Here is a 25,912-nt window from a genome sequence, read left to right as displayed (position 1 = left end):
ACAAGATTTCTTTTGCACAGACAGAAAGGGCTTCACCCGCAAAGGTAAAGCCTGCCAAAAATAGAAACAACTCATTAGTGCTGCTCTCCACGGAAGTCTTTAGTAAAAGGCGAAAGACTTGTACGTTATGAAGAGAAACCAGAGTACGATTATCCGTCACTGCGGGAGCAGGGCACCAGGCCAGTTGGCATAGCCACCTTCCCCATGGTGAGCTTTGCTTGGTTGAGACGCTTGCTCCCCCTTGCTCCTCAGCTGACCAAGTAGGAACAATCGGGCCCTATTCGATGGCTGCCTTGTCTTTTACTCTGTGCAAAAGACAAGGCAGCCACAAACACCACGGGAAACACCGTATTGAGGCTTTGTTCTGAGCGCTCATTCGGTGTCGCGTTTCTTTCAAGCAATTCTCCCGGTTAGCCGGCACCCGGCTCGCTCCCAGAGCCATGTTAAAGTCTACCTCGCATTCACTCCCTTTTCTCAGCAGACTAAAAGAAACTTCCATCCTGCACCACTGTTTGCTTTTTCATAAGAGCAGAGAAGAGCGCACCGTTCCCAGCGGCACTGCAGTACCGGGTCGATGCTTGGAGTGAACGGAGCAAGCTCCTTTTTCAACTCCTGTTCCTAAAAATACATTTAATATGTAGTCCTCGTATAGAGGACATATCAGATATTAAACTGATAAGAACAGATACTACACTTGATCTTAGCCAAAAGGCCGAGAAGCGATAACTGTCCACTGGTTCACGTCCGAGTGCCCTTCCTGGCACAATGCGTACTTGTCGCGGTGTTCTTTTTATGGCCATAGGTGGCCAGAGAGTCACTTTGCACCTCCGCCCACCCGCTGCACTGAGCACCCTTTTAAATGGTATAACTTTGCACTCCCGCGAGCACCATTCAAGCAACATCGGCACAGTCACAACAAGTAAGGCGACTCTACTCAGGGAAGTCACTCTGCACAGGAACAAGATTTCTTTTGCACAGACAGAAAGGGCTTCACCCGCAAAGGTAAAGCCTGCCAAAAATAGAAACAACTCATTAGTACTGCTCTCCACGGAAGTCTTTAGTAAAAGGCGAAAGACTTGTACGTTATGAAGAGAAACCAGAGTACGACTATCCGTCACTGCGGGAGCAGCGCAACAGGAAAAGTTGGCATAGCCACCTTCCCCATGGTGAGCTTTGCTTGGTTGAGACGCTTGCTCCCCCTTGCTCCTCGGCTGACCAAGTAGGAACAATCGGGCCCTATTCGATGGCTGCCTTTTTTTTTACTCTGTGCAAAAGACAAGGCAGCCACAAACACCACGGGAAACACCGTATTGAGGCTTTGTTCTGAGCGCTCATTCGGTGTCGCGTTTCTTTCAAGCAATTCTCCCAGTTAGCCCGCACTCGGCTCGCTCCCAGAGCCGTGTTAAAGTCTGCCTCGCATTCACTCCCTTTTCTCAGCAGACTAAAAGAAAATTTCATATTGGGCTCCCTGAAACTTCCATCCTGCACCACTGTTTGCTTTTTCACAAGAGCAGAGAAGAGCGCACCGTTCCCAGCGGCACTGCAGTACCGGGTCGATGCTTGGAGTGAACGGAGCAAGCTCCTTTTTCAACTCCTGTTCCTAAAAATCCATTTAATATGTAGTCCTCGTATAGAGGACATATCAGATATTAAACTGATAAGAACAGATACTACACTTGATCTTAGCCAAAAGGCCGAGAAGCGATAACTGTCCACTGGTTCACGTCCGAGGGCCCTTCCTGGCACAATGCGCACTTGTCGCGGTGTTCTTTTTATGGCCATAGGTGGCCAGAGAGTCACTGAGCACTCTTCAGCCCTTTTAAATGGTATAACTTTGCACTCCCGCGAGCACCATTCAAGCAACATCGGCACAGTCACAACAAGTAAGGCGACTCTACTCAGGGAAGTCACTCTGCACAGGAACAAGATTTCTTTTGCACAGACAGAAAGGGCTTCACCCGCAAAGGTAAAGCCTGCCAAAAATAGAAACAACTCATTAGTGCTGCTCTCCACGGAAGTCTTTAGTAAAAGGCGAAAGACTTGTACGTTATGAAGAGAAACCAGAGTACGATTATCCGTCACTGCGGGAGCAGGGCACCAGGCCAGTTGGCATAGCCACCTTCCCCATGGTGAGCTTTGCTTGGTTGAGACGCTTGCTCCCCCTTGCTCCTCGGCTGACCAAGAAGGAACAATCCGGCCCTATTCGATGGCTGCCTTGTCTTTTACTCTGTGCAAAAGACAAGGCAGCCACAAACACCCCGGGAAACACCGTATTGAGGCTTTGTTCTGAGCGCTCATTCGGTGTCGCGTTTCTTTCAAGCAATTCTCCCGGTTAGCCGGCACCCGGCTCGCTCCCAGAGCCGTGTTAAAGTCTGCCTCGCTTTCACTCCCTTTTCTCAGCAGACTAAAAGAAACTTCCATCCTGCACCACTGTTTGCTTTTTCACAAGAGCAGAGAAGAGCGCACCGTTCCCAGCGGCACTGCAGTACCGGGTCGATGCTTGGAGTGAACGGAGCAAGCTCCTTTTTCAACTCCTGTTCCTAAAAATCCATTTAATATGTAGTCCTCGTATAGAGGACATATCAGATATTAAACTGATAAGAACAGATACTACACTTGATCTTAGCCAAAAGGCCGAGAAGCGATAACTGTCCACTGGTTCACGTCCGAGGGCCCTTCCTGGCACAATGCGGACTTGTCGCGGTTTTCTTTTTATGGCCATAGGTGGCCAGAGAGTCACTTTGCACCTCCGCCCACCCGCTGCACTGAGCACTCTTCAGCCCTTTTAAATGGTATAACTTTGCACTCCCGCGAGCACCATTCAAGCAACATCGGCACAGTCACAACAAGTAAGGTGACTCTACTCAGGGAAGTCACTCTGCACAGGAACAAGATTTCTTTTGCACAGACAGAAAGGGCTTCACCCGCAAAGGTAAAGCCTGGCAAAAATAGAAACAACTCATTAGTGCTGCTTTCCACGGAAGTCTTTAGTAAAAGGCGAAAGACTTGTACGTTATGAAGAGAAACCAGAGTACGATTATCCATCACTGCGGGAGCAGGGCACCAGGCCAGTTGGCATAGCCACCTTCCCCATGGTGAGCTTTGCTTGGTTGAGACGCTTGCTCCTCGGCTGACAAAGTAGGAACAATTGGGCCCTATTCGATGGCTGCCTTGTCTTTTACTCTGTGCAAAAGACAAGGCAGCCACAAACACCACGGGAAACACCGTATTGAGTCTTTGTTCTGAGCGCTCATTCGGTGTCGCGTTTCTTTCAAGCAATTCTCCCGGTTAGCCCGCACTCGGCTCGCTCCCAGAGCCGTGTTAAAGTCTACCTCGCATTCACTCCCTTTTCTCAGCATACTAAAAGAAAATTTCATCTTGGGCTCCCTGAAACTTCCATCCTGCACCACTGTTTGCTTTTTCACAAGAGCAGAGAAGAGTGCACCGTTCCCAGCGGCACTGCAGTACCGGGTCGATGCTTGGAGTGAACGGAGCAAGCTCCTTTTTCAACTCCTGTTCCTAAAAATCCATTTAATATGTAGTCCTCGTATAGAGGACATATCAGATATTAAACTGATAAGAACAGATACTACACTTGATCTTAGCCAAAAGGCCGAGAAGCGATAACTGTCCACTGGTTCACGTCCGAGGGCCCTTCCTGGCACAATGCGCACTTGTCGCGGTGTTCTTTTTATGGCCATAGAGTCACTGAGCACTCTTCAGCTCTTTTAAATGGTATAACTTTGCACTCCCGCGAGCACCATTCAAGCAACATCGGCACAGTCACATCAAGTAAGGCGACTCTACTCAGGGAAGTCACTCTGCACAGGAACAAGATTTCTTTTGCACAGACAGAAAGGGCTTCACCCGCAAAGGTAAAGCCTAACAAAAATAGAAACAACTAATTAGTGCTGCTCTCCACGGAAGTCTTTAGTAAAAGGCGAATGACTTGTACGTTATGAAGAGAAACCAGAGTACGATTATCCGTCACTGCGGGAGCAGGGCACCAGGCCAGTTGGCATAGCCACCTTCCCCATGGTGAGCTTTGCTTGGTTGAGACGCTTGCTCCCCCTTGCTCCTCGGCTGACCAAGTAGGAACAATCGGGCCCTATTCGATGGCTGCCTTTTTTTTTACTCTGTGCAAAAGACAAGGCAGCCACAAACACCACGGGAAACACCGTATTGAGGCTTTGTTCTGAGCGCTCATTCGGTGTCGCGTTTCTTTCAAGCAATTCTCCCAGTTAGCCCGCACTCGGCTCGCTCCCAGAGCCGTGTTAAAGTCTGCCTCGCATTCACTCCCTTTTCTCAGCAGACTAAAAGAAAATTTCATATTGGGCTCCCTGAAACTTCCATCCTGCACCACTGTTTGCTTTTTCACAAGAGCAGAGAAGAGCGCACCGTTCCCAGCGGCACTGCAGTACCGGGTCGATGCTTGGAGTGAACGGAGCAAGCTCCTTTTTCAACTCCTGTTCCTAAAAATCCATTTAATATGTAGTCCTCGTATAGAGGACATATCAGATATTAAACTGATAAGACCAGATACTACACTTGATCTTAGCCAAAAGGCCGAGAAGCGATAACTGTCCACTGGTTCACGTCCGAGGGCCCTTCCTGGCACAATGCGCACTTGTCGCGGTGTTCTTTTTATGGCCATAGAGTCACTGAGCACTCTTCAGCTCTTTTAAATGGTATAACTTTGCACTCCCGCGAGCACCATTCAAGCAACATCGGCACAGTCACATCAAGTAAGGCGACTCTACTCAGGGAAGTCACTCTGCACAGGAACAAGATTTCTTTTGCACAGACAGAAAGGGCTTCACCCGCAAAGGTAAAGCCTAACAAAAATAGAAACAACTAATTAGTGCTGCTCTCCACGGAAGTCTTTAGTAAAAGGCGAATGACTTGTACGTTATGAAGAGAAACCAGAGTACGATTATCCGTCACTGCGGGAGCAGGGCACCAGGCCAGTTGGCATAGCCACCTTCCCCATGGTGAACTTTGCTTGGTTGAGACGCTTGCTCCTCGGCTGACCAAGTAGGAACAATCGGGCCCTATTCGATGGCTGCCTTGTCTTTTACTCTGTGCAAAAGACAAGGCAGCCACAAACACCACGGGAAACACCGTATTGAGGCTTTGTTCTGAGCGCTCATTCGGTGTCGCGTTTCTTTCAAGCAATTCTCCCGGTTAGCCCGCACTCGGCTCGCTCCCAGAGCCGTGTTAAAGTCTGCCTCGCATTCACTCCCTCTTCTCAGCAGACTAAAAGAAAATTTCATCTTGGGCTCCCTGAAACTTCCTTCCTGCACCACTGTTTGCTTTTTCACAAGAGCAGAGAAGAGCGCACCGTTCCCAGCGGCACTGCAGTACCGGGTCGATGCTTGGAGTGAACGGAGCAAGCTCCTTTTTCAACTCCTGTTCCTAAAAATCCATTTAATATGTAGTCCTCGTATAGAGGACATATCAGATATTAAACTGATAAGAACAGATACTACACTTGATCTTAGCCAAAAGGCCGAGAAGCGATAACTGTCCACTGGTTCACGTCCGAGGGCCCTTCCTGGCACGATGCGCACTTGTCGCGGTTTTCTTTTTATGGCCATAGGTGGCCAGAGAGTCACTTTGCACCTCCGCCCACCCGCTGCACTGAGCACTCTTCAGCCCTTTTAAATGGTATAACTTTGCACTCCCGCGAGCACCATTCAAGCAACATCGGCACAGTCACAACAAGTAAGGCGACTCTACTCAGGGAAGTCACTCTGCACAGGAACAAGATTTCTTTTGCACAGACAGAAAGGGCTTCACCCGCAAAGGTAAAGCCTGCCAAAAATAGAAACAACTCATTAGTGCTGCTCTCCACGGAAGTCTTTAGTAAAAGGCGAAAGACTTGTACGTTATGAAGAGAAACCAGAGTACGATTATCCGTCACTGCGGGAGCAGGGCACCAGGCCAGTTGGCATAGCCACCTTCCCCATGGTGAGCTTTGCTTGGTTGAGACGCTTGCTCCCCCTTGCTCCTCGGCTGACCAAGAAGGAACAATCCGGCCCTATTCGATGGCTGCCTTGTCTTTTACTCTGTGCAAAAGACAAGGCAGCCACAAACACCACGGGAAACACCGTATTGAGGCTTTGTTCTGAGCGCTCATTCGGTGTCGCGTTTCTTTCAAGCAATTCTCCCGGTTAGCCGGCACCCGGCTCGCTCCCAGAGCCGTGTTAAAGTCTGCCTCGCTTTCACTCCCTTTTCTCAGCAGACTAAAAGAAACTTCCATCCTGCACCACTGTTTGCTTTTTCACAAGAGCAGAGAAGAGCGCACCGTTCCCAGCGGCACTGCAGTACCGGGTCAATGCTTGGAGTGAACGGAGCAAGCTCCTTTTTCAACTCCTGTTCCTAAAAATCCATTTAATATGTAGTCCTCGTATAGAGGACATATCAGATATTAAACTGATAAGAACAGATACTACACTTGATCTTAGCCAAAAGGCCGAGAAGCGATAACTGTCCACTGGTTCACGTCCGAGGGCCCTTCCTGGCACAATGCGGACTTGTCGCGGTTTTCTTTTTATGGCCATAGGTGGCCAGAGAGTCACTTTGCACCTCCGCCCACCCGCTGCACTGAGCACTCTTCAGCCCTTTTAAATGGTATAACTTTGCACTCCCGCGAGCACCATTCAAGCAACATCGGCACAGTCACAACAAGTAAGGTGACTCTACTCAGGGAAGTCACTCTGCACAGGAACAAGATTTCTTTTGCACAGACAGAAAGGGCTTCACCCGCAAAGGTAAAGCCTGGCAAAAATAGAAACAACTCATTAGTGCTGCTTTCCACGGAAGTCTTTAGTAAAAGGCGAAAGACTTGTACGTTATGAAGAGAAACCAGAGTACGATTATCCATCACTGCGGGAGCAGGGCACCAGGCCAGTTGGCATAGCCACCTTCCCCATGGTGAGCTTTGCTTGGTTGAGACGCTTGCTCCTCGGCTGACCAAGTAGGAACAATTGGGCCCTATTCGATGGCTGCCTTGTCTTTTACTCTGTGCAAAAGACAAGGCAGCCACAAACACCACGGGAAACACCGTATTGAGTCTTTGTTCTGAGCGCTCATTCGGTGTCGCGTTTCTTTCAAGCAATTCTCCCGGTTAGCCCGCACTCGGCTCGCTCCCAGAGCCGTGTTAAAGTCTACCTCGCATTCACTCCCTTTTCTCAGCAGACTAAAAGAAAATTTCATCTTGGGCTCCCTGAAACTTCCATCCTGCACCACTGTTTGCTTTTTCACAAGAGCAGAGAAGAGTGCACCGTTCCCAGCGGCACTGCAGTACCGGGTCGATGCTTGGAGTGAACGGAGCAAGCTCCTTTTTCAACTCCTGTTCCTAAAAATCCATTTAATATGTAGTCCTCGTATAGAGGACATATCAGATATTAAACTGATAAGAACAGATACTACACTTGATCTTAGCCAAAAGGCCGAGAAGCGATAACTGTCCACTGGTTCACGTCCGAGGGCCCTTCCTGGCACAATGCGCACTTGTCGCGGTGTTCTTTTTATGGCCATAGAGTCACTGAGCACTCTTCAGCCCTTTTAAATGGTATAACTTTGCACTCCCGCGAGCACCATTCAAGCAACATCGGCACAGTCACAACAAGTAAGGCGACTCTACTCAGGGAAGTCACTCTGCACAGGATCAAGATTTCTTTTGCACAGACAGAAAGGGCTTCACCCGCAAAGGTAAAGCCTGCCAAAAAAAGAAACAACTCATTAGTGCTTCTCTCCACGGAAGTCTTTAGTAAAAGGCGAAAGACTTGTAAGCTATGAAGAGAAACCAGAGTACGATTATCCGTCACTGCGGGAGCAGGGCACCAGGCCAGTTGGCATAGCCACCTTCCCCATGGTGAGCTTTGCTTGGTTGAGACGCTTGCTCCCCCTTGCTCCTCGGCTGACCAAGTAGGAACAATCGGGCCCTATTCGATGGCTGCCTTGTCTTTTACTCTGTGCAAAAGACAAGGCAGCCACAAACACCACGGGAAACACCGTATTGAGGCTTTGTTCTGAGCGCTCATTCGGTGTCGCGTTTCTTTCAAGCAATTCTCCCGGTTAGCCCGCAATCGGCTCTTTCCCAGAGCCGTGTTAAAGTCTGCCTCGCATTCACTCCCTTTTCTCAGCAGACTAAAAGAAAATTTCATCTTGGGCTCCCTGAAACTTCCATCATGCACCACGGTTTGCTTTTTCACAAGAGAAGAGAAGAGCGCACCGTTCCCAGCAGCACTGCAGTACCAGGTCGATGCTTGGAGTGAACGGAGCAAGCTCCTTTTTCAACTCCTGTTCCTAAAAATCCATTTAATATGTAGTCCTCGTATAGAGGACATATCAGATATTAAACTGATAAGAAGAGATACTACACTTGATCTTAGCCAAAAGGCCGAGAAGCGATAACTGTCCACTGGTTCACGTCCGAGGGCCCTTCCTGGCACAATGCGCACTTGTCGCGGTGTTCTTTTTATGGCCATAGGTGGCCAGAGAGTCACTTTGCACCTCCGCCCACCCGCTGCACTGAGCACCCTTTTAAATGGTATAACTTTGCACTCCCGCGAGCACCATTCAAGCAACATCGGCACAGTCACAACAAGTAAGGCGACTCTACTCAGGGAAGTCACTCTGCACAGGAACAAGATTTCTTTTGCACAGACAGAAAGGGCTTCACCCGCAAAGGTAAAGCCTGCCAAAAATAGAAACAACTCATTAGTGCTGCTCTCCACGGAAGTCTTTAGTAAAAGGCGAATGACTTGTACGTTATGAAGAGAAACCAGAGTACGATTATCCGTCACTGCGGGAGCAGGGCACCAGGCCAGTTGGCATAGCCACCTTCCCCATGGTGAACTTTGCTTGGTTGAGACGCTTGCTCCTCGGCTGACCAAGTAGGAACAATCGGGCCCTATTCGATGGCTGCCTTGTCTTTTACTCTGTGCAAAAGACAAGGCAGCCACAAACACCACGGGAAACACCGTATTGAGGCTTTGTTCTGAGCGCTCATTCGGTGTCGCGTTTCTTTCAAGCAATTCTCCCGGTTAGCCCGCACTCGGCTCGCTCCCAGAGCCGTGTTAAAGTCTGCCTCGCATTCACTCCCTTTTCTCAGCAGACTAAAAGAAAATTTCATCTTGGGCTCCCTGAAACTTCCATCCTGCACCACTGTTTGCTTTTTCACAAGAGCAGAGAAGAGCGCACCGTTCCCAGCGGCACTGCAGTACCGGGTCGATGCTTGGAGTGAACGGAGCAAGCTCCTTTTTCAACTCCTGTTCCTAAAAATCCATTTAATATGTAGTCCTCGTATAGAGGACATATCAGATATTAAACTGATAAGAACAGATACTACACTTGATCTTAGCCAAAAGGCCGAGAAGCGATAACTGTCCACTGGTTCACGTCCGAGGGCCCTTCCTGGCACAATGCGCACTTGTCGCGGTGTTCTTTTTATGGCCATAGGTGGCCAGAGAGTCACTGAGCACCTCCGCCCACCCGCTGCACTGAGCACTCTTCAGCCCTTTTAAATGGTATAACTTTGCACTCCCGCGAGCACCATTCAAGCAACATCGGCACAGTCACAACAAGTTAGTCGAATCTACTCAGGGAAGTCACTCTGCACAGGAACAAGATTTCTCTTGCACAGACAGAAAGGGCTTCACCCGCAAAGGTAAAGCCTGCCAAAAATAGAAACAACTCATTAGTGCTGCTCTCCACGGAAGTCTTTAGTAAAAGGCGAAAGACTTGTACGTTATGAAGAGAAACCAGAGTACGATTATCCGTCACTGCGGGAGCAGGGCACCAGGCCAGTTGGCATAGCCACCTTCCCCATGGTGAGCTTTGCTTGGTTGAGACGCTTGCTCCCCCTTGCTCCTCGGCTGACCAATTAGGAACAATCGGGCCCTATTCGATGGCTGCCTTGTCTTTTACTCTGTGCAAAAGACAAGGCAGCCACAAACACCCCGGGAAACACCGTATTGAGGCTTTGTTCTGAGCGCTCATTCGGTGTCGCGTTTCTTTCAAGCAATTCTCCCGGTTAGCCGGCACCCGGCTCGCTCCCAGAGCCGTGTTAAAGTCTGCCTCGCTTTCACTCCCTTTTCTCAGCAGACTAAAAGAAACTTCCATCCTGCACCACTGTTTGCTTTTTCACAAGAGCAGAGAAGAGCGCACCGTTCCCAGCGGCACTGCAGTACCGGGTCGATGCTTGGAGTGAACGGAGCAAGCTCCTTTTTCAACTCCTGTTCCTAAAAATCCATTTAATATGTAGTCCTCGTATAGAGGACATATCAGATATTAAACTGATAAGAACAGATACTACACTTGATCTTAGCCAAAAGGCCGAGAAGCGATAACTGTCCACTGGTTCACGTCCGAGGGCCCTTCCTGGCACAATGCGGACTTGTCGCGGTTTTCTTTTTATGGCCATAGGTGGCCAGAGAGTCACTTTGCACCTCCGCCCACCCGCTGCACTGAGCACTCTTCAGCCCTTTTAAATGGTATAACTTTGCACTCCCGCGAGCACCATTCAAGCAACATCGGCACAGTCACAACAAGTAAGGTGACTCTACTCAGGGAAGTCACTCTGCACAGGAACAAGATTTCTTTTGCACAGACAGAAAGGGCTTCACCCGCAAAGGTAAAGCCTGCCAAAAATAGAAACAACTCATTAGTGCTGCTTTCCACGGAAGTCTTTAGTAAAAGGCGAAAGACTTGTACGTTATGAAGAGAAACCAGAGTACGATTATCCATCACTGCGGGAGCAGGGCACCAGGCCAGTTGGCATAGCCACCTTCCCCATGGTGAGCTTTGCTTGGTTGAGACGCTTGCTCCTCGGCTGACCAAGTAGGAACAATTGGGCCCTATTCGATGGCTGCCTTGTCTTTTACTCTGTGCAAAAGACAAGGCAGCCACAAACACCACGGGAAACACCGTATTGAGTCTTTGTTCTGAGCGCTCATTCGGTGTCGCGTTTCTTTCAAGCAATTCTCCCGGTTAGCCCGCACTCGGCTCGCTCCCAGAGCCGTGTTAAAGTCTACCTCGCATTCACTCCCTTTTCTCAGCAGACTAAAAGAAAATTTCATCTTGGGCTCCCTGAAACTTCCATCCTGCACCACTGTTTGCTTTTTCACAAGAGCAGAGAAGAGTGCACCGTTCCCAGCGGCACTGCAGTACCGGGTCGATGCTTGGAGTGAACGGAGCAAGCTCCTTTTTCAACTCCTGTTCCTAAAAATCCATTTAATATGTAGTCCTCGTATAGAGGACATATCAGATACTACACTTGATCTTAGCCAAAAGGCCGAGAAGCGATAACTGTCCACTGGTTCACGTCCGAGGGCCCTTCCTGGCACAATGCGCACTTGTCGCGGTGTTCTTTTTATGGCCATAGAGTCACTGAGCACTCTTCAGCCCTTTTAAATGGTATAACTTTGCACTCCCGCGAGCACCATTCAAGCAACATCGGCACAGTCACAACAAGTAAGGCGACTCTACTCAGGGAAGTCACTCTGCACAGGAACAAGATTTCTTTTGCACAGACAGAAAGGGCTTCACCCGCAAAGGTAAAGCCTGCCAAAAAAAGAAACAACTCATTAGTGCTTCTCTCCACGGAAGTCTTTAGTAAAAGGCGAAAGACTTGTACGCTATGAAGAGAAACCAGAGTACGATTATCCGTCACTGCGGGAGCAGGGCACCAGGCCAGTTGGCATAGCCACCTTCCCCATGGTGAGCTTTGCTTGGTTGAGACGCTTGCTCCCCCTTGCTCCTCGGCTGACCAAGTAGGAACAATCGGGCCCTATTCGATGGCTGCCTTGTCTTTTATTCTGTGCAAAAGACAAGGCAGCCACAAACACCACGGGAAACACCGTATTGAGGCTTTGTTCTGAGCGCTCATTCGGTGTCGCGTTTCTTTCAAGCAATTCTCCCGGTTAGCCCGCAATCGGCTCTTTCCCAGAGCCGTGTTAAAGTCTGCCTCGCATTCACTCCCTTTTCTCAGCAGACTAAAAGAAAATTTCATCTTGGGCTCCCTGAAACTTCCATCATGCACCACGGTTTGCTTTTTCACAAGAGCAGAGAAGAGCGCACCGTTCCCAGCAGCACTGCAGTACCAGGTCGATGCTTGGAGTGAACGGAGCAAGCTCCTTTTTCAACTCCTGTTCCTAAAAATCCATTTAATATGTAGTCCTCGTATAGAGGACATATCAGATATTAAACTGATAAGAACAGATACTACACTTGATCTTAGCCAAAAGGCCGAGAAGCGATAACTGTCCACTGGTTCACGTCCGAGGGCCCTTCCTGGCACAATGCGCACTTGTCGCGGTGTTCTTTTTATGGCCATAGAGTCACTGAGCACTCTTCAGCCCTTTTAAATGGTATAACTTTGCACTCCCGCGAGCACCATTCAAGCAACATCGGCACAGTCACAACAAGTAAGGCGACTCTACTCAGGGAAGTCACTCTGCACAGGATCAAGATTTCTTTTGCACAGACAGAAAGGGCTTCACCCGCAAAGGTAAAGCCTGCCAAAAAAAGAAACAACTCATTAGTGCTTCTCTCCACGGAAGTCTTTAGTAAAAGGCGAAAGACTTGTAAGCTATGAAGAGAAACCAGAGTACGATTATCCGTCACTGCGGGAGCAGGGCACCAGGCCAGTTGGCATAGCCACCTTCCCCATGGTGAGCTTTGCTTGGTTGAGACGCTTGCTCCCCCTTGCTCCTCGGCTGACCAAGTAGGAACAATCGGGCCCTATTCGATGGCTGCCTTGTCTTTTACTCTGTGCAAAAGACAAGGCAGCCACAAACACCACGGGAAACACCGTATTGAGGCTTTGTTCTGAGCGCTCATTCGGTGTCGCGTTTCTTTCAAGCAATTCTCCCGGTTAGCCCGCAATCGGCTCTTTCCCAGAGCCGTGTTAAAGTCTGCCTCGCATTCACTCCCTTTTCTCAGCAGACTAAAAGAAAATTTCATCTTGGGCTCCCTGAAACTTCCATCATGCACCACGGTTTGCTTTTTCACAAGAGAAGAGAAGAGCGCACCGTTCCCAGCAGCACTGCAGTACCAGGTCGATGCTTGGAGTGAACGGAGCAAGCTCCTTTTTCAACTCCTGTTCCTAAAAATCCATTTAATATGTAGTCCTCGTATAGAGGACATATCAGATATTAAACTGATAAGAAGAGATACTACACTTGATCTTAGCCAAAAGGCCGAGAAGCGATAACTGTCCACTGGTTCACGTCCGAGGGCCCTTCCTGGCACAATGCGCACTTGTCGCGGTGTTCTTTTTATGGCCATAGGTGGCCAGAGAGTCACTTTGCACCTCCGCCCACCCGCTGCACTGAGCACCCTTTTAAATGGTATAACTTTGCACTCCCGCGAGCACCATTCAAGCAACATCGGCACAGTCACAACAAGTAAGGCGACTCTACTCAGGGAAGTCACTCTGCACAGGAACAAGATTTCTTTTGCACAGACAGAAAGGGCTTCACCCGCAAAGGTAAAGCCTGCCAAAAATAGAAACAACTCATTAGTGCTGCTCTCCACGGAAGTCTTTAGTAAAAGGCGAATGACTTGTACGTTATGAAGAGAAACCAGAGTACGATTATCCGTCACTGCGGGAGCAGGGCACCAGGCCAGTTGGCATAGCCACCTTCCCCATGGTGAACTTTGCTTGGTTGAGACGCTTGCTCCTCGGCTGACCAAGTAGGAACAATCGGGCCCTATTCGATGGCTGCCTTGTCTTTTACTCTGTGCAAAAGACAAGGCAGCCACAAACACCACGGGAAACACCGTATTGAGGCTTTGTTCTGAGCGCTCATTCGGTGTCGCGTTTCTTTCAAGCAATTCTCCCGGTTAGCCCGCACTCGGCTCGCTCCCAGAGCCGTGTTAAAGTCTGCCTCGCATTCACTCCCTTTTCTCAGCAGACTAAAAGAAAATTTCATCTTGGGCTCCCTGAAACTTCCATCCTGCACCACTGTTTGCTTTTTCACAAGAGCAGAGAAGAGCGCACCGTTCCCAGCGGCACTGCAGTACCGGGTCGATGCTTGGAGTGAACGGAGCAAGCTCCTTTTTCAACTCCTGTTCCTAAAAATCCATTTAATATGTAGTCCTCGTATAGAGGACATATCAGATATTAAACTGATAAGAACAGATACTACACTTGATCTTAGCCAAAAGGCCGAGAAGCGATAACTGTCCACTGGTTCACGTCCGAGGGCCCTTCCTGGCACGATGCGCACTTGTCGCGGTTTTCTTTTTATGGCCATAGGTGGCCAGAGAGTCACTTTGCACCTCCGCCCACCCGCTGCACTGAGCACTCTTCAGCCCTTTTAAATGGTATAACTTTGCACTCCCGCGAGCACCATTCAAGCAACATCGGCACAGTCACAACAAGTAAGGCGACTCTACTCAGGGAAGTCACTCTGCACAGGAACAAGATTTCTTTTGCACAGACAGAAAGGGCTTCACCCGCAAAGGTAAAGCCTGCCAAAAATAGAAACAACTCATTAGTGCTGCTCTCCACGGAAGTCTTTAGTAAAAGGCGAAAGACTTGTACGTTATGAAGAGAAACCAGAGTACGATTATCCGTCACTGCGGGAGCAGGGCACCAGGCCAGTTGGCATAGCCACCTTCCCCATGGTGAGCTTTGCTTGGTTGAGACGCTTGCTCCCCCTTGCTCCTCGGCTGACCAAGAAGGAACAATCCGGTCCTATTCGATGGCTGCCTTGTCTTTTACTCTGTGCAAAAGACAAGGCAGCCACAAACACCCCGGGAAACACCGTATTGAGGCTTTGTTCTGAGCGCTCATTCGGTGTCGCGTTTCTTTCAAGCAATTCTCCCGGTTAGCCGGCACCCGGCTCGCTCCCAGAGCCGTGTTAAAGTCTGCCTCGCTTTCACTCCCTTTTCTCAGCAGACTAAAAGAAACTTCCATCCTGCACCACTGTTTGCTTTTTCACAAGAGCAGAGAAGAGCGCACCGTTCCCAGCGGCACTGCAGTACCGGGTCGATGCTTGGAGTGAACGGAGCAAGCTCCTTTTTCAACTCCTGTTCCTAAAAATCCATTTAATATGTAGTCCTCGTATAGAGGACATATCAGATATTAAACTGATAAGAACAGATACTACACTTGATCTTAGCCAAAAGGCCGAGAAGCGATAACTGTCCACTGGTTCACGTCCGAGGGCCCTTCCTGGCACAATGCGGACTTGTCGCGGTTTTCTTTTTATGGCCATAGGTGGCCAGAGAGTCACTTTGCACCTCCGCCCACCCGCTGCACTGAGCACTCTTCAGCCCTTTTAAATGGTATAACTTTGCACTCCCGCGAGCACCATTCAAGCAACATCGGCACAGTCACAACAAGTAAGGTGACTCTACTCAGGGAAGTCACTCTGCACAGGAACAAGATTTCTTTTGCACAGACAGAAAGGGCTTCACCCGCAAAGGTAAAGCCTGCCAAAAATAGAAACAACTCATTAGTGCTGCTTTCCACGGAAGTCTTTAGTAAAAGGCGAAAGACTTGTACGTTATGAAGAGAAACCAGAGTACGATTATCCATCACTGCGGGAGCAGGGCACCAGGCCAGTTGGCATAGCCACCTTCCCCATGGTGAGCTTTGCTTGGTTGAGACGCTTGCTCCTCGGCTGACCAAGTAGGAACAATTGGGCCCTATTCGATGGCTGCCTTGTCTTTTACTCTGTGCAAAAGACAAGGCAGCCACAAACACCACGGGAAACACCGTATTGAGTCTTTGTTCTGAGCGCTCATTCGGTGTCGCGTTTCTTTCAAGCAATTCTCCCGGTTAGCCCGCACTCGGCTCGCTCCCAGAGCCGTGTTAAAGTCTACCTCGCATTCACTCCCTTTTCTCAGCAGACTAAAAGAAAATTTCATCTTGGGCTCCCTGAAACTTCCATCCTGCACCACTGTTTGCTTTTTCACAAGAGCAGAGAAGAGTGCACCGTTCCCAGCGGCACTGCAGTACCGGGTCGATGCTTGGAGTGAACGGAGCAAGCTCCTTTTTCAACTCCTGTTCCTAAAAATCCATTTAATATGTAGTCCTCGTATAGAGGACATATCAGATACTACACTTGATCTTAGCCAAAAGGCCGAGAAGCGATAACTGTCCACTGGTTCACGTCCGAGGGCCCTTCCTGGCACAATGCGCACTTGTCGCGGTGTTCTTTTTATGGCCATAGAGTCACTGAGCACTCTTCAGCCCTTTTAAATGGTATAACTTTGCACTCCCGCGAGCACCATTCAAGCAACATCGGCACAGTCACAACAAGTAAGGCGACTCTACTCAGGGAAGTCACTCTGCACAGGAACAAGATTTCTTTTGCACAGACAGAAAGGGCTTCACCCGCAAAGGTAAAGCCTGCCAAAAAAATAAACAACTCATTAGTGCTTCTCTCCACGGAAGTCTTTAGTAAAAGGCGAAAGACTTGTACGCTATGAAGAGAAACCAGAGTACGATTATCCGTCACTGCGGGAGCAGGGCACCAGGCCAGTTGGCATAGCCACCTTCCCCATGGTGAGCTTTGCTTGGTTGAGACGCTTGCTCCCCCTTGCTCCTCGGCTGACCAAGTAGGAACAATCGGGCCCTATTCGATGGCTGCCTTGTCTTTTATTCTGTGCAAAAGACAAGGCAGCCACAAACACCACGGGAAACACCGTATTGAGGCTTTGTTCTGAGCGCTCATTCGGTGTCGCGTTTCTTTCAAGCAATTCTCCCGGTTAGCCCGCAATCGGCTCTTTCCCAGAGCCGTGTTAAAGTCTGCCTCGCATTCACTCCCTTTTCTCAGCAGACTAAAAGAAAATTTCATCTTGGGCTCCCTGAAACTTCCATCATGCACCACGGTTTGCTTTTTCACAAGAGCAGAGAAGAGCGCACCGTTCCCAGCAGCACTGCAGTACCAGGTCGATGCTTGGAGTGAACGGAGCAAGCTCCTTTTTCAACTCCTGTTCCTAAAAATCCATTTAATATGTAGTCCTCGTATAGAGGACATATCAGATATTAAACTGATAAGAACAGATACTACACTTGATCTTAGCCAAAAGGCCGAGAAGCGATAACTGTCCACTGGTTCACGTCCGAGGGCCCTTCCTGGCACAATGCGCACTTGTCGCGGTGTTCTTTTTATGGCCATAGGTGGCCAGAGAGTCACTTTGCACCTCCGCCCACCCGCTGCACTGAGCACCCTTTTAAATGGTATAACTTTGCACTCCCGCGAGCACCATTCAAGCAACATCGGCACAGTCACAACAAGTAAGGTGACTCTACTCAGGGAAGTCACTCTGCACAGGAACAAGATTTCTTTTGCACAGACAGAAAGGGCTTCACCCGCAAAGGTAAAGCCTGCCAAAAATAGAAACAACTCATTAGTGCTGCTTTCCACGGAAGTCTTTAGTAAAAGGCGAAAGACTTGTACGTTATGAAGAGAAACCAGAGTACGATTATCCATCACTGCGGGAGCAGGGCACCAGGCCAGTTGGCATAGCCACCTTCCCCATGGTGAGCTTTGCTTGGTTGAGACGCTTGCTCCTCGGCTGACCAAGTAGGAACAATTGGGCCCTATTCGATGGCTGCCTTGTCTTTTACTCTGTGCAAAAGACAAGGCAGCCACAAACACCACGGGAAACACCGTATTGAGTCTTTGTTCTGAGCGCTCATTCGGTGTCGCGTTTCTTTCAAGCAATTCTCCCGGTTAGCCCGCACTCGGCTCGCTCCCAGAGCCGTGTTAAAGTCTACCTCGCATTCACTCCCTTTTCTCAGCAGACTAAAAGAAAATTTCATCTTGGGCTCCCTGAAACTTCCATCCTGCACCACTGTTTGCTTTTTCACAAGAGCAGAGAAGAGTGCACCGTTCCCAGCGGCACTGCAGTACCGGGTCGATGCTTGGAGTGAACGGAGCAAGCTCCTTTTTCAACTCCTGTTCCTAAAAATCCATTTAATATGTAGTCCTCGTATAGAGGACATATCAGATACTACACTTGATCTTAGCCAAAAGGCCGAGAAGCGATAACTGTCCACTGGTTCACGTCCGAGGGCCCTTCCTGGCACAATGCGCACTTGTCGCGGTGTTCTTTTTATGGCCATAGAGTCACTGAGCACTCTTCAGCCCTTTTAAATGGTATAACTTTGCACTCCCGCGAGCACCATTCAAGCAACATCGGCACAGTCACAACAAGTAAGGCGACTCTACTCAGGGAAGTCACTCTGCACAGGAACAAGATTTCTTTTGCACAGACAGAAAGGGCTTCACCCGCAAAGGTAAAGCCTGCCAAAAAAAGAAACAACTCATTAGTGCTTCTCTCCACGGAAGTCTTTAGTAAAAGGCGAAAGACTTGTACGCTATGAAGAGAAACCAGAGTACGATTATCCGTCACTGCGGGAGCAGGGCACCAGGCCAGTTGGCATAGCCACCTTCCCCATGGTGAGCTTTGCTTGGTTGAGACGCTTGCTCCCCCTTGCTCCTCGGCTGACCAAGTAGGAACAATCGGGCCCTATTCGATGGCTGCCTTGTCTTTTACTCTGTGCAAAAGACAAGGCAGCCACAAACACCACGGGAAACACCGTATTGAGGCTTTGTTCTGAGCGCTCATTCGGTGTCGCGTTTCTTTCAAGCAATTCTCCCGGTTAGCCCGCACTCGGCTCGCTCCCAGAGACGTGTTAAAGTCTGCCTCGCATTCACTCCCTTTTCTCAGCAGACTAAAAGAAAATTTCATCTTGGGCTCCCTTAAACTTCCATCATGCACCACGGTTTGCTTTTTCACAAGAGCAGAGAAGAGCGCACCGTTCCCAGCAGCACTGCAGTACCAGGTCGATGCTTGGAGTGAACGGAGCAAGCTCCTTTTTCAACTCCTGTTCCTAAAAATCCATTTAATATGTAGTCCTCGTATAGAGGACATATCAGATATTAAACTGATAAGAACAGATACTACACTTGATCTTAGCCAAAAGGCCGAGAAGCGATAACTGTCCACTGGTTCACGTCCGAGGGCCCTTCCTGGCACAATGCGCACTTGTCGCGGTGTTCTTTTTATGGCCATAGGTGGCCAGAGAGTCACTTTGCACCTCCGCCCACCCGCTGCACTGAGCACCCTTTTAAATGGTATAACTTTGCACTCCCGCGAGCACCATTCAAGCAACATCGGCACAGTCACAACAAGTAAGGCGACTCTACTCAGGGAAGTCACTCTGCACAGGAACAAGATTTCTTTTGCACAGACAGAAAGGCCTTCACCCGCAAAGGTAAAGCCTGCCAAAAATAGAAACAACTCATTAGTGCTGCTCTCCACGGAAGTCTTTAGTAAAAGGCGAATGACTTGTACGTTATGAAGAGAAACCAGAGTACGATTATCCGTCACTGCGGGAGCAGGGCACCAGGCCAGTTGGCATAGCCACCTTCCCCATGGTGAGCTTTTCTTGGTTGAGACGCTTGCTCCCCCTTGCTCCTCGGCTGACCAAGTAGGAACAATCGGGCCCTATTCGATGGCTGCCTTGTCTTTTACTCTCTGCAAAAGACAAGGCAGCCACAAACACCACGGGAAACACCGTATTGAGGCTTTGTTCTGAGCGCTCATTCGGTGTCGCGTTTCTTTCAAGCAATTCTCCCGGTTAGCCCGCACTCGGCTCGCTCCCAGAGCCGTGTTAAAGTCTGCCTCGCATTCACTCCCTCTTCTCAGCAGACTAAAAGAAAATTTCATCTTGGGCTCCCTGAAACTTCCTTCCTGCACCACTGTTTGCTTTTTCACAAGAGCAGAGAAGAGCGCACCGTTCCCAGCGGCACTGCAGTACCGGGTCGATGCTTGGAGTGAACGGAGCAAGCTCCTTTTTCAACTCCTGTTCCTAAAAATCCATTTAATATGTAGTCCTCGTATAGAGGACATATCAGATATTAAACTGATAAGAACAGATACTACACTTGATCTTAGCCAAAAGGCCGAGAAGCGATAACTGTCCACTGGTTCACGTCCGAGGGCCCTTCCTGGCACGATGCGCACTTGTCGCGGTTTTCTTTTTATGGCCATAGGTGGCCAGAGAGTCACTTTGCACCTCCGCCCACCCGCTGCACTGAGCACTCTTCAGCCCTTTTAAATGGTATAACTTTGCACTCCCGCGAGCACCATTCAAGCAACATCGGCACAGTCACAACAAGTAAGGCGACTCTACTCAGGGAAGTCACTCTGCACAGGAACAAGATTTCTTTTGCACAGACAGAAAGGGCTTCACCCGCAAAGGTAAAGCCTGCCAAAAATAGAAACAACTCATTAGTGCTGCTCTCCACGGAAGTCTTTAGTAAAAGGCGAAAGACTTGTACGTTATGAAGAGAAACCAGAGTACGATTATCCGTCACTGCGGGAGCAGGGCACCAGGCCAGTTGGCATATCCACCTTCCCCATGGTGAGCTTTGCTTGGTTGAGACGCTTGCTCCCCCTTGCTCCTCGGCTGACCAAGTAGGAACAATCGGGCCCTATTCGATGGCTGCCTTGTCTTTTACTCTGTGCAAAAGACAAGGCAGCCACAAACACCACGGGAAACACCGTATTGAGGCTTTGTTCTGAGCGCTCATTCGGTGTCGCGTTTCTTTCAAGCAATTCTCCCGGTTAGCCCGCACTCGGCTCGCTCCCAGAGCCGTGTTAAAGTCTGCCTCGCATTCACTCCCTCTTCTCAGCAGACTAAAAGAAAATTTCATCTTGGGCTCCCTGAAACTTCCTTCCTGCACCACTGTTTGCTTTTTCACAAGAGCAGAGAAGAGCGCACCGTTCCCAGCGGCACTGCAGTACGGGGTCGATGCTTGGAGTGAACGGAGCAAGCTCCTTTTTCAACTCCTGTTCCTAAAAATCCATTTAATATGTAGTTCTCGTATAGAGGACATATCAGATATTAAACTGATAAGAACAGATACTACACTTGATCTTAGCCAAAAGGCCGAGAAGCGATAACTGTCCACTGGTTCACGTCCGAGGGCCCTTCCTGGCACGATGCGCACTTGTCGCGGTTTTCTTTTTATGGCCATAGGTGGCCAGAGAGTCACTTTGCACCTCCGCCCACCCGCTGCACTGATCACTCTTCAGCCCTTTTAAATGGTATAACTTTGCACTCCCGCGAGCACCATTCAAGCAACATCGGCACAGTCACAACAAGTAAGGCGACTCTACTCAGGGAAGTCACTCTGCACAGGAACAAGATTTCTTTTGCACAGACAGAAAGGGCTTCACCCGCAAAGGTAAAGCCTGCCAAAAATAGAAACAACTCATTAGTGCTTCTCTCCACGGAAGTCTTTAGTAAAAGGCGAATGACTTGTACGTTATGAAGAGAAACCAGAGTACGATTATCCGTCACTGCGGGAGCAGGGCACCAGGCCAGTTGGCATAGCCACCTTCCCCATGGTGAGCTTTGCTTGGTTGAGACGCTTGCTCCTCGGCTGACCAAGTAGGAACAATCGGGCCCTATTCGATGGCTGCCTTGTCTTTTACTCTGTGCAAAAGACAAGGCAGCCAAAAACACCACGGGAAACACCGTATTGAGGCTTTGTTCTGAACGCTCATTCGGTGTCGCGTTTCTTTCAAGCAATTCTCCCGGTTTGCCCACACTCGGCTCGCTCCCAGAGCCATGTTAAAGTCTGCCTCGCATTCACTCCCTTTTCTCAGCAGACTAAAAGAAACTTCCATCCTGCACCACTGTTTGCTTTTTCACAAGAGCAGAGAAGAGCGCACCGTTCCCAGTGGCACTGCAGTACCGGGTCGATGCTTGGAGTGAACGGAGCAAGCTCCTTTTTCAACTCCTGTTCCTAAAAATCCATTTAATATGTAGTCCTCGTATAGAGGACATATCAGATATTAAACTGATAAGAACAGATACTACACTTGATCTTAGCCAAAAGGCCGAGAAGCGATAACTGTCCACTGGTTCACGTCCGAGGGCCCTTCCTGGCACAATGCGCACTTGTCGCGGTGTTCTTTTTATGGCCATAGGTGGCCAGAGAGTCACTTTGCACCTCCGCTGCACTGAGCACTCTTCAGCCCTTTTAAATGGTATAACTTTGCACTCCCGCGAGCACCATTCAAGAAACATCGGCACAGTCACAACAAGTAAGGCGACTCTACTCAGGGAAGTCACTCTGCAGAGGAACAAGATTTCTTTTGCACAGACAGAAAGGGCTTCACCCGCAAAGGTAAAGCCTGCCAAAAATAGAAACAACTCATTAGTGCTGCTCTCCACGGAAGTCTTTAGTAAAAGGCGAAAGACTTGTACGTTATGAAGAGAAACCAGAGTACGATTATCCGTCACTGCGGGAGCAGGGCACCAGGCCAGTTGGCATAGCCACCTTCCCCATGGTGAGCTTTGCTTGGTTGAGACGCTTGCTCCCCCTACTCCTCGGCTGACCAAGTAGGAACAATCTGGCCCTATTCGATGGCTGCCTTGTCTTTTACTCTGTGCAAAAGACAAGGCAGCCACAAACACCACGGGAAACACCGTATTGAGGCTTTGTTCTGAGCGCTCATTCAGTGTCGCGTTTCTTTCAAGCAATTCTCCCGGTTAGCCCGCACTCGGATCGCTCCCAGAGCCGTGTTAAAGTCTGCCTCGCATTCACTCCCTTTTCTCAGCAGACTAAAAGAAAATTTCATCTTGGGCTCCCTGAAACTTCCATCCTGCACCACTGTTTGCTTTTTCACAAGAGCAGAGAAGAGCGCACCGTTCCCAGCAGCACTGCAGTACCAGGTCGATGCTTGGAGTTAACGGAGCAAGCTCCTTTTTCAACTCCTGTTCCTAAAAATCCATTTAATATGTAGTCCTCGTATAGAGGACATATCAGATATTAAACTGATAAGAACAGATACTACACTTGATCTTAGCCAAAAGGCCGAGAAGCAATAACTGTCCACTGGTTCACGTCCGAGGGCCCTTCCTGGCACAATGCGCACTTGTCGCGGTGTTCTTTTTATGGCCATAGGTGGCCATAGAGTCACTTTGCACCTCCGCCCACCCGCTGCACTGAGCACTCTTCAGCCCTTTTAAATGGTATAACTTTGCACTCCCGCGAGCACCATTCAAGCAACATCGGCACAGTCACAACAAGTAAGGCGACTCTACTCAGGGAAGTCACTCTGCACAGGAACAAGATTTCTTTTGCACAGACAGAAAGGGCTTCACCCGCAAAGGTAAAGCCTGCCAAAAATAGAAACAACTCATTAGTGCTGCTCTCCACGGAAGTCTTTAGTAAAAGGCGAAAGACTTGTACGTTATGAAGAGAAACCAGAGTACGATTATCCGTCACTGCGGGAGCAGGGCACCAGGCCAGTTGGCATAGCCACCTTCCCCATGGTGAGCTTTGCTTGGTTGAGACGCTTGCTCCCCGGCTGACCAAGTAGGAACAATCGGGCCCTATTCGATGGCTGCCTTGTCTTTTACTCTGTGCAAAAGACAAGGCAGCCACAAACACCACGGGAAACATCGTATTGAGGCTTTGTTCTGAGCGCTCATTCGGTGTCGCGTTTCTTTCAAGCAATTCTCCCGGTTAGCCCGCACTCGGCTCGCTCCCAGAGCCGTGTTAAAGTCTGCCTCGCATTCACTCCCTTTTCTCAGCAGACTAAAAGAAAATTTCCATCCTGCACCACTGTTTGCTTTTTAACAAGAGCAGAGAAGAGCGCACCGTTCCCAGCGGCACTGCAGTACCGGGTCGATGCTTGGAGTGAACGGAGCAAGCTCCTTTTTCAACTCCTGTTCCTAAAAATCCATTTAATATGTAGTCCTCGTAAAGAGGACATATCAGATATTAAACTGATAAGAACAGATACTACACTTGATCTTAGCCAAAAGGCCGAGAAACGATAACTGTCCACTGGTTCACGTCCGAGGGCCCTTCCTGGCACAATGCGGACTTGTCGCGGTGTTCTTTTTATGGCCATAGGTGGCCAGAGAGTCACTTTGCACCTCCGCCCACCCGCTGCACTGAGCACTCTTCAGCCCTTTTAAATGGTATAACTTTGCACTCCCGCGAGCACCATTCAAGCAACATCGGCACAGTCACAACAAGTAAGGCGACTCTACTCAGGGAAGTCACTCTGCACAGGAACAAGATTTCTTTTGCACAGACAGAAAGGGTTTCACCCGCAAAGGTAAAGCCTGGCAAAAATAGAAACAACTCATTAGTGCTGCTCTCCACGGAAGTCTTTAGTAAAAGGCGAAAGACTTGTACCTTATGAAGAGAAACCAGAGTACGATTATCCATCACTGCGTGAGCAGGGCACCAGGCCAGTTGGCATAGCCACCTTCCCCATGGTGAGCTTTGCTTGGTTGAGACGCTTGCTCCCCCTTGCTCCTCGGCTGACCAAGTAGGAACAATCGGGCCCTATTCGATGGCTGCCTTTTTTTTTACTCTGTGCAAAAGACAAGGCAGCCACAAACACCACGGGAAACACCGTATTGAGTCTTTGTTCTGAGCGCTCATTCGGTGTCGCGTTTCTTTCAAGCAATTCTCCCGGTTAGCCCGCACTCGGCTCGCTCCCAGAGCCGTGTTAAAGTCTGCCTCGCATTCACTCCCTTTTCTCAGCAGACTAAAAGAAAATTTCATCTTGGGCTCCGTGAAACTTCCATCCTGCACCACTGTTTGCGTTTTCACAAGAGCAGAGAAGAGCGCACCATTCCCAGCGGCACTGCAGTACCAGGTCGATGCTTGGAGTGAACGGAGCAAGCTCCTTTTTCAACTCCTGTTCCTAAAAATCCATTTAATATGTAGTCCTCGTATAGAGGACATATCAGATATTAAACTGATAAGAACAGATACTACACTTGATCTTAGCCAAAAGGCCGAGAAGCGATAACTGTCCACTGGTTCACGTCCGAGGGCCCTTCCTGATATAATGCGCACTTGTCGCGGTGTTCTTTTTATGGCCATAGGTGGCCAGAGAGTCACTTTGCACCTCCGCCCACCCGCTGCACTGAGCACTCTTCAGCCCTTTTAAATGGTATAACTTTGCACTCCCGCGAGCACCATTTAAGCAACATCGGCACAGTCACAACAAGTAAGGCGACTCTACTCAGGGAAGTCACTCTGCACAGGAAGAGATTTCTTTTGCACAGACAGAAAGGGCTTCACCCGCAAAGGTAAAGCCTGCCAAAAATAGAAACAACTCATTAGTGCTGCTCTCCACGGAAGTCTTTAGTAAAAGGCGAAAGACTAGTACGTTATGAAGGGAAACCAGAGTACGATTATCCGTCACTGCGGGAGCAGGGCACCAGGCCAGTTGGCATAGCCACCTTCCCCATGGTGAGCTTTGCTTGGTTGAGACGCTTGCTCCTCAGCTGACCAAGTAGGAACAATCGGGCCCTATTCGATGGCTGCCTTGTCTTTTACTCTGTGCAAAAGACAAGGCAGCCACAAACACCACGGGAAACACCGTATTGAGTCTTTGTTCTGAGCGCTCATTCGGTGTCGCGTTTCTTTCAAGCAATTCTCCCGGTTAGCCCGCACTCGGCTCGCTCCCAGAGCCTTGGTAAAGTCTGCCTCGCATTCACTCCCTTTTCTCAGCAGACTAAAAGAAAATTTCATCTTGGGCTCCCTGAAACTTCCATCCTGCACCACTGTTTGCTTTTTCACAAGAGCAGAGAAGAGCGCACCGTTCCCAGCGGCACTGCAGTACCGGGTCGATGCTTGGAGTGAACGGAGCAAGCTCCTTTTTCAACTCCTGTTCCTAAAAATCCATTTAATATGTACTCCTCGTATAGAGGACATATCAGATGTTAAACTGATAAGAACAGATACTACACTTGATCTTAGGCAAAAGGCCGAGAAGCGATAACTGTCCACTGGTTCACGTCCGAGGGCCCTTCCTGGCACAATGCGCACTTGTCGCGGTGTTCTTTTTATGGCCATAGGTGGCCAGAGAGTCACTGAGCACTCTTCAGCCC

The 25,912-nt window shown here is 49.4% G+C and overlaps 51 non-coding genes and 3 pseudogenes across 51 annotated transcripts; all 54 read right to left on the bottom strand.

Moving 5' to 3' along the window:
- Positions 1-33: 33 nt before the first annotated feature.
- Positions 34-147, bottom strand: LOC140320889 (U5 spliceosomal RNA). Its single transcript, XR_011918661.1, has one exon. It is a non-coding gene; the product is annotated as a U5 spliceosomal RNA (small nuclear RNA).
- A 386-nt stretch (positions 148-533) lies between these two features.
- LOC140266267 (U2 spliceosomal RNA) lies at positions 534-724 on the bottom strand. Its single transcript, XR_011906911.1, has one exon. It is a non-coding gene; the product is annotated as a U2 spliceosomal RNA (small nuclear RNA).
- Positions 725-991: 267 nt separating this feature from the next.
- LOC140265690 (U5 spliceosomal RNA) lies at positions 992-1,105 on the bottom strand. The gene has a single exon (XR_011906390.1). It is a non-coding gene; the product is annotated as a U5 spliceosomal RNA (small nuclear RNA).
- Positions 1,106-1,515: 410 nt separating this feature from the next.
- Positions 1,516-1,706, bottom strand: LOC140266324 (U2 spliceosomal RNA). Its single transcript, XR_011906964.1, has one exon. It is a non-coding gene; the product is annotated as a U2 spliceosomal RNA (small nuclear RNA).
- A 249-nt stretch (positions 1,707-1,955) lies between these two features.
- Positions 1,956-2,069, bottom strand: LOC140320886 (U5 spliceosomal RNA). The gene has a single exon (XR_011918659.1). It is a non-coding gene; the product is annotated as a U5 spliceosomal RNA (small nuclear RNA).
- A 386-nt stretch (positions 2,070-2,455) lies between these two features.
- LOC140266323 (U2 spliceosomal RNA) lies at positions 2,456-2,646 on the bottom strand. Its single transcript, XR_011906963.1, has one exon. It is a non-coding gene; the product is annotated as a U2 spliceosomal RNA (small nuclear RNA).
- Positions 2,647-2,921: 275 nt separating this feature from the next.
- LOC140265849 (U5 spliceosomal RNA) lies at positions 2,922-3,035 on the bottom strand. The gene has a single exon (XR_011906537.1). It is a non-coding gene; the product is annotated as a U5 spliceosomal RNA (small nuclear RNA).
- A 399-nt stretch (positions 3,036-3,434) lies between these two features.
- Positions 3,435-3,625, bottom strand: LOC140266191 (U2 spliceosomal RNA). Its single transcript, XR_011906842.1, has one exon. It is a non-coding gene; the product is annotated as a U2 spliceosomal RNA (small nuclear RNA).
- A 237-nt stretch (positions 3,626-3,862) lies between these two features.
- LOC140266113 (U5 spliceosomal RNA) lies at positions 3,863-3,978 on the bottom strand. Its single transcript, XR_011906778.1, has one exon. It is a non-coding gene; the product is annotated as a U5 spliceosomal RNA (small nuclear RNA).
- Positions 3,979-4,387: 409 nt separating this feature from the next.
- LOC140320269 (U2 spliceosomal RNA) lies at positions 4,388-4,578 on the bottom strand. Its single transcript, XR_011918133.1, has one exon. It is a non-coding gene; the product is annotated as a U2 spliceosomal RNA (small nuclear RNA).
- Positions 4,579-4,815: 237 nt separating this feature from the next.
- LOC140266111 (U5 spliceosomal RNA) lies at positions 4,816-4,931 on the bottom strand. Its single transcript, XR_011906776.1, has one exon. It is a non-coding gene; the product is annotated as a U5 spliceosomal RNA (small nuclear RNA).
- A 399-nt stretch (positions 4,932-5,330) lies between these two features.
- On the bottom strand, positions 5,331-5,521 carry LOC140266321 (U2 spliceosomal RNA). Its single transcript, XR_011906961.1, has one exon. It is a non-coding gene; the product is annotated as a U2 spliceosomal RNA (small nuclear RNA).
- Positions 5,522-5,796: 275 nt separating this feature from the next.
- On the bottom strand, positions 5,797-5,910 carry LOC140320885 (U5 spliceosomal RNA). The gene has a single exon (XR_011918658.1). It is a non-coding gene; the product is annotated as a U5 spliceosomal RNA (small nuclear RNA).
- Positions 5,911-6,296: 386 nt separating this feature from the next.
- Positions 6,297-6,487, bottom strand: LOC140266469 (U2 spliceosomal RNA). The gene has a single exon (XR_011907097.1). It is a non-coding gene; the product is annotated as a U2 spliceosomal RNA (small nuclear RNA).
- Positions 6,488-6,762: 275 nt separating this feature from the next.
- On the bottom strand, positions 6,763-6,876 carry LOC140265848 (U5 spliceosomal RNA). The gene has a single exon (XR_011906536.1). It is a non-coding gene; the product is annotated as a U5 spliceosomal RNA (small nuclear RNA).
- Positions 6,877-7,275: 399 nt separating this feature from the next.
- LOC140266190 (U2 spliceosomal RNA) lies at positions 7,276-7,466 on the bottom strand. The gene has a single exon (XR_011906840.1). It is a non-coding gene; the product is annotated as a U2 spliceosomal RNA (small nuclear RNA).
- A 239-nt stretch (positions 7,467-7,705) lies between these two features.
- Positions 7,706-7,819, bottom strand: LOC140265734 (U5 spliceosomal RNA). Its single transcript, XR_011906431.1, has one exon. It is a non-coding gene; the product is annotated as a U5 spliceosomal RNA (small nuclear RNA).
- A 409-nt stretch (positions 7,820-8,228) lies between these two features.
- LOC140320370 (U2 spliceosomal RNA) lies at positions 8,229-8,419 on the bottom strand. The gene has a single exon (XR_011918225.1). It is a non-coding gene; the product is annotated as a U2 spliceosomal RNA (small nuclear RNA).
- Positions 8,420-8,686: 267 nt separating this feature from the next.
- Positions 8,687-8,800, bottom strand: LOC140266034 (U5 spliceosomal RNA). The gene has a single exon (XR_011906705.1). It is a non-coding gene; the product is annotated as a U5 spliceosomal RNA (small nuclear RNA).
- A 399-nt stretch (positions 8,801-9,199) lies between these two features.
- Positions 9,200-9,390, bottom strand: LOC140266320 (U2 spliceosomal RNA). Its single transcript, XR_011906960.1, has one exon. It is a non-coding gene; the product is annotated as a U2 spliceosomal RNA (small nuclear RNA).
- A 275-nt stretch (positions 9,391-9,665) lies between these two features.
- LOC140320884 (U5 spliceosomal RNA) lies at positions 9,666-9,779 on the bottom strand. The gene has a single exon (XR_011918657.1). It is a non-coding gene; the product is annotated as a U5 spliceosomal RNA (small nuclear RNA).
- A 386-nt stretch (positions 9,780-10,165) lies between these two features.
- On the bottom strand, positions 10,166-10,356 carry LOC140266319 (U2 spliceosomal RNA). The gene has a single exon (XR_011906959.1). It is a non-coding gene; the product is annotated as a U2 spliceosomal RNA (small nuclear RNA).
- Positions 10,357-10,631: 275 nt separating this feature from the next.
- Positions 10,632-10,745, bottom strand: LOC140265753 (U5 spliceosomal RNA). The gene has a single exon (XR_011906449.1). It is a non-coding gene; the product is annotated as a U5 spliceosomal RNA (small nuclear RNA).
- A 399-nt stretch (positions 10,746-11,144) lies between these two features.
- On the bottom strand, positions 11,145-11,314 carry LOC140320614 (U2 spliceosomal RNA; annotated as a pseudogene).
- A 239-nt stretch (positions 11,315-11,553) lies between these two features.
- On the bottom strand, positions 11,554-11,667 carry LOC140320761 (U5 spliceosomal RNA). The gene has a single exon (XR_011918545.1). It is a non-coding gene; the product is annotated as a U5 spliceosomal RNA (small nuclear RNA).
- A 409-nt stretch (positions 11,668-12,076) lies between these two features.
- On the bottom strand, positions 12,077-12,267 carry LOC140266488 (U2 spliceosomal RNA). The gene has a single exon (XR_011907114.1). It is a non-coding gene; the product is annotated as a U2 spliceosomal RNA (small nuclear RNA).
- Positions 12,268-12,506: 239 nt separating this feature from the next.
- LOC140265733 (U5 spliceosomal RNA) lies at positions 12,507-12,620 on the bottom strand. The gene has a single exon (XR_011906430.1). It is a non-coding gene; the product is annotated as a U5 spliceosomal RNA (small nuclear RNA).
- A 409-nt stretch (positions 12,621-13,029) lies between these two features.
- On the bottom strand, positions 13,030-13,220 carry LOC140320369 (U2 spliceosomal RNA). The gene has a single exon (XR_011918224.1). It is a non-coding gene; the product is annotated as a U2 spliceosomal RNA (small nuclear RNA).
- Positions 13,221-13,487: 267 nt separating this feature from the next.
- LOC140266033 (U5 spliceosomal RNA) lies at positions 13,488-13,601 on the bottom strand. The gene has a single exon (XR_011906704.1). It is a non-coding gene; the product is annotated as a U5 spliceosomal RNA (small nuclear RNA).
- A 399-nt stretch (positions 13,602-14,000) lies between these two features.
- LOC140266318 (U2 spliceosomal RNA) lies at positions 14,001-14,191 on the bottom strand. Its single transcript, XR_011906958.1, has one exon. It is a non-coding gene; the product is annotated as a U2 spliceosomal RNA (small nuclear RNA).
- Positions 14,192-14,466: 275 nt separating this feature from the next.
- Positions 14,467-14,580, bottom strand: LOC140320883 (U5 spliceosomal RNA). Its single transcript, XR_011918656.1, has one exon. It is a non-coding gene; the product is annotated as a U5 spliceosomal RNA (small nuclear RNA).
- A 386-nt stretch (positions 14,581-14,966) lies between these two features.
- LOC140266316 (U2 spliceosomal RNA) lies at positions 14,967-15,157 on the bottom strand. Its single transcript, XR_011906957.1, has one exon. It is a non-coding gene; the product is annotated as a U2 spliceosomal RNA (small nuclear RNA).
- A 275-nt stretch (positions 15,158-15,432) lies between these two features.
- LOC140265752 (U5 spliceosomal RNA) lies at positions 15,433-15,546 on the bottom strand. Its single transcript, XR_011906448.1, has one exon. It is a non-coding gene; the product is annotated as a U5 spliceosomal RNA (small nuclear RNA).
- A 399-nt stretch (positions 15,547-15,945) lies between these two features.
- LOC140320613 (U2 spliceosomal RNA) lies at positions 15,946-16,115 on the bottom strand (annotated as a pseudogene).
- A 239-nt stretch (positions 16,116-16,354) lies between these two features.
- Positions 16,355-16,468, bottom strand: LOC140320731 (U5 spliceosomal RNA). The gene has a single exon (XR_011918518.1). It is a non-coding gene; the product is annotated as a U5 spliceosomal RNA (small nuclear RNA).
- Positions 16,469-16,877: 409 nt separating this feature from the next.
- On the bottom strand, positions 16,878-17,068 carry LOC140266487 (U2 spliceosomal RNA). The gene has a single exon (XR_011907113.1). It is a non-coding gene; the product is annotated as a U2 spliceosomal RNA (small nuclear RNA).
- A 267-nt stretch (positions 17,069-17,335) lies between these two features.
- Positions 17,336-17,449, bottom strand: LOC140265751 (U5 spliceosomal RNA). The gene has a single exon (XR_011906447.1). It is a non-coding gene; the product is annotated as a U5 spliceosomal RNA (small nuclear RNA).
- A 399-nt stretch (positions 17,450-17,848) lies between these two features.
- Positions 17,849-18,018, bottom strand: LOC140320612 (U2 spliceosomal RNA; annotated as a pseudogene).
- Positions 18,019-18,257: 239 nt separating this feature from the next.
- LOC140320760 (U5 spliceosomal RNA) lies at positions 18,258-18,371 on the bottom strand. Its single transcript, XR_011918544.1, has one exon. It is a non-coding gene; the product is annotated as a U5 spliceosomal RNA (small nuclear RNA).
- A 409-nt stretch (positions 18,372-18,780) lies between these two features.
- LOC140266486 (U2 spliceosomal RNA) lies at positions 18,781-18,971 on the bottom strand. The gene has a single exon (XR_011907112.1). It is a non-coding gene; the product is annotated as a U2 spliceosomal RNA (small nuclear RNA).
- Positions 18,972-19,238: 267 nt separating this feature from the next.
- Positions 19,239-19,352, bottom strand: LOC140266032 (U5 spliceosomal RNA). Its single transcript, XR_011906703.1, has one exon. It is a non-coding gene; the product is annotated as a U5 spliceosomal RNA (small nuclear RNA).
- Positions 19,353-19,761: 409 nt separating this feature from the next.
- Positions 19,762-19,952, bottom strand: LOC140266315 (U2 spliceosomal RNA). The gene has a single exon (XR_011906956.1). It is a non-coding gene; the product is annotated as a U2 spliceosomal RNA (small nuclear RNA).
- A 275-nt stretch (positions 19,953-20,227) lies between these two features.
- LOC140320882 (U5 spliceosomal RNA) lies at positions 20,228-20,341 on the bottom strand. Its single transcript, XR_011918655.1, has one exon. It is a non-coding gene; the product is annotated as a U5 spliceosomal RNA (small nuclear RNA).
- Positions 20,342-20,750: 409 nt separating this feature from the next.
- LOC140320366 (U2 spliceosomal RNA) lies at positions 20,751-20,941 on the bottom strand. The gene has a single exon (XR_011918222.1). It is a non-coding gene; the product is annotated as a U2 spliceosomal RNA (small nuclear RNA).
- A 275-nt stretch (positions 20,942-21,216) lies between these two features.
- On the bottom strand, positions 21,217-21,330 carry LOC140265899 (U5 spliceosomal RNA). The gene has a single exon (XR_011906582.1). It is a non-coding gene; the product is annotated as a U5 spliceosomal RNA (small nuclear RNA).
- Positions 21,331-21,706: 376 nt separating this feature from the next.
- Positions 21,707-21,897, bottom strand: LOC140266243 (U2 spliceosomal RNA). The gene has a single exon (XR_011906889.1). It is a non-coding gene; the product is annotated as a U2 spliceosomal RNA (small nuclear RNA).
- A 267-nt stretch (positions 21,898-22,164) lies between these two features.
- LOC140320881 (U5 spliceosomal RNA) lies at positions 22,165-22,278 on the bottom strand. The gene has a single exon (XR_011918654.1). It is a non-coding gene; the product is annotated as a U5 spliceosomal RNA (small nuclear RNA).
- Positions 22,279-22,686: 408 nt separating this feature from the next.
- On the bottom strand, positions 22,687-22,877 carry LOC140266442 (U2 spliceosomal RNA). The gene has a single exon (XR_011907072.1). It is a non-coding gene; the product is annotated as a U2 spliceosomal RNA (small nuclear RNA).
- Positions 22,878-23,152: 275 nt separating this feature from the next.
- LOC140320880 (U5 spliceosomal RNA) lies at positions 23,153-23,266 on the bottom strand. The gene has a single exon (XR_011918653.1). It is a non-coding gene; the product is annotated as a U5 spliceosomal RNA (small nuclear RNA).
- A 377-nt stretch (positions 23,267-23,643) lies between these two features.
- Positions 23,644-23,834, bottom strand: LOC140320175 (U2 spliceosomal RNA). Its single transcript, XR_011918047.1, has one exon. It is a non-coding gene; the product is annotated as a U2 spliceosomal RNA (small nuclear RNA).
- Positions 23,835-24,109: 275 nt separating this feature from the next.
- On the bottom strand, positions 24,110-24,223 carry LOC140265894 (U5 spliceosomal RNA). The gene has a single exon (XR_011906578.1). It is a non-coding gene; the product is annotated as a U5 spliceosomal RNA (small nuclear RNA).
- Positions 24,224-24,632: 409 nt separating this feature from the next.
- On the bottom strand, positions 24,633-24,823 carry LOC140320167 (U2 spliceosomal RNA). Its single transcript, XR_011918040.1, has one exon. It is a non-coding gene; the product is annotated as a U2 spliceosomal RNA (small nuclear RNA).
- A 274-nt stretch (positions 24,824-25,097) lies between these two features.
- LOC140265999 (U5 spliceosomal RNA) lies at positions 25,098-25,211 on the bottom strand. The gene has a single exon (XR_011906673.1). It is a non-coding gene; the product is annotated as a U5 spliceosomal RNA (small nuclear RNA).
- Positions 25,212-25,610: 399 nt separating this feature from the next.
- LOC140320454 (U2 spliceosomal RNA) lies at positions 25,611-25,801 on the bottom strand. The gene has a single exon (XR_011918303.1). It is a non-coding gene; the product is annotated as a U2 spliceosomal RNA (small nuclear RNA).
- Positions 25,802-25,912: the final 111 nt, after the last annotated feature.

This window comes from Leuresthes tenuis, unplaced genomic scaffold (assembly GCF_036924035.1).
Source record: "Leuresthes tenuis unplaced genomic scaffold, fLeuTen1.0.hap1 SCAF_12, whole genome shotgun sequence".
Classification (NCBI taxonomy): Eukaryota; Metazoa; Chordata; class Actinopteri; order Atheriniformes; family Atherinopsidae; genus Leuresthes; species Leuresthes tenuis.
This window is presented reverse-complemented; position numbering and strand designations above follow the sequence as displayed.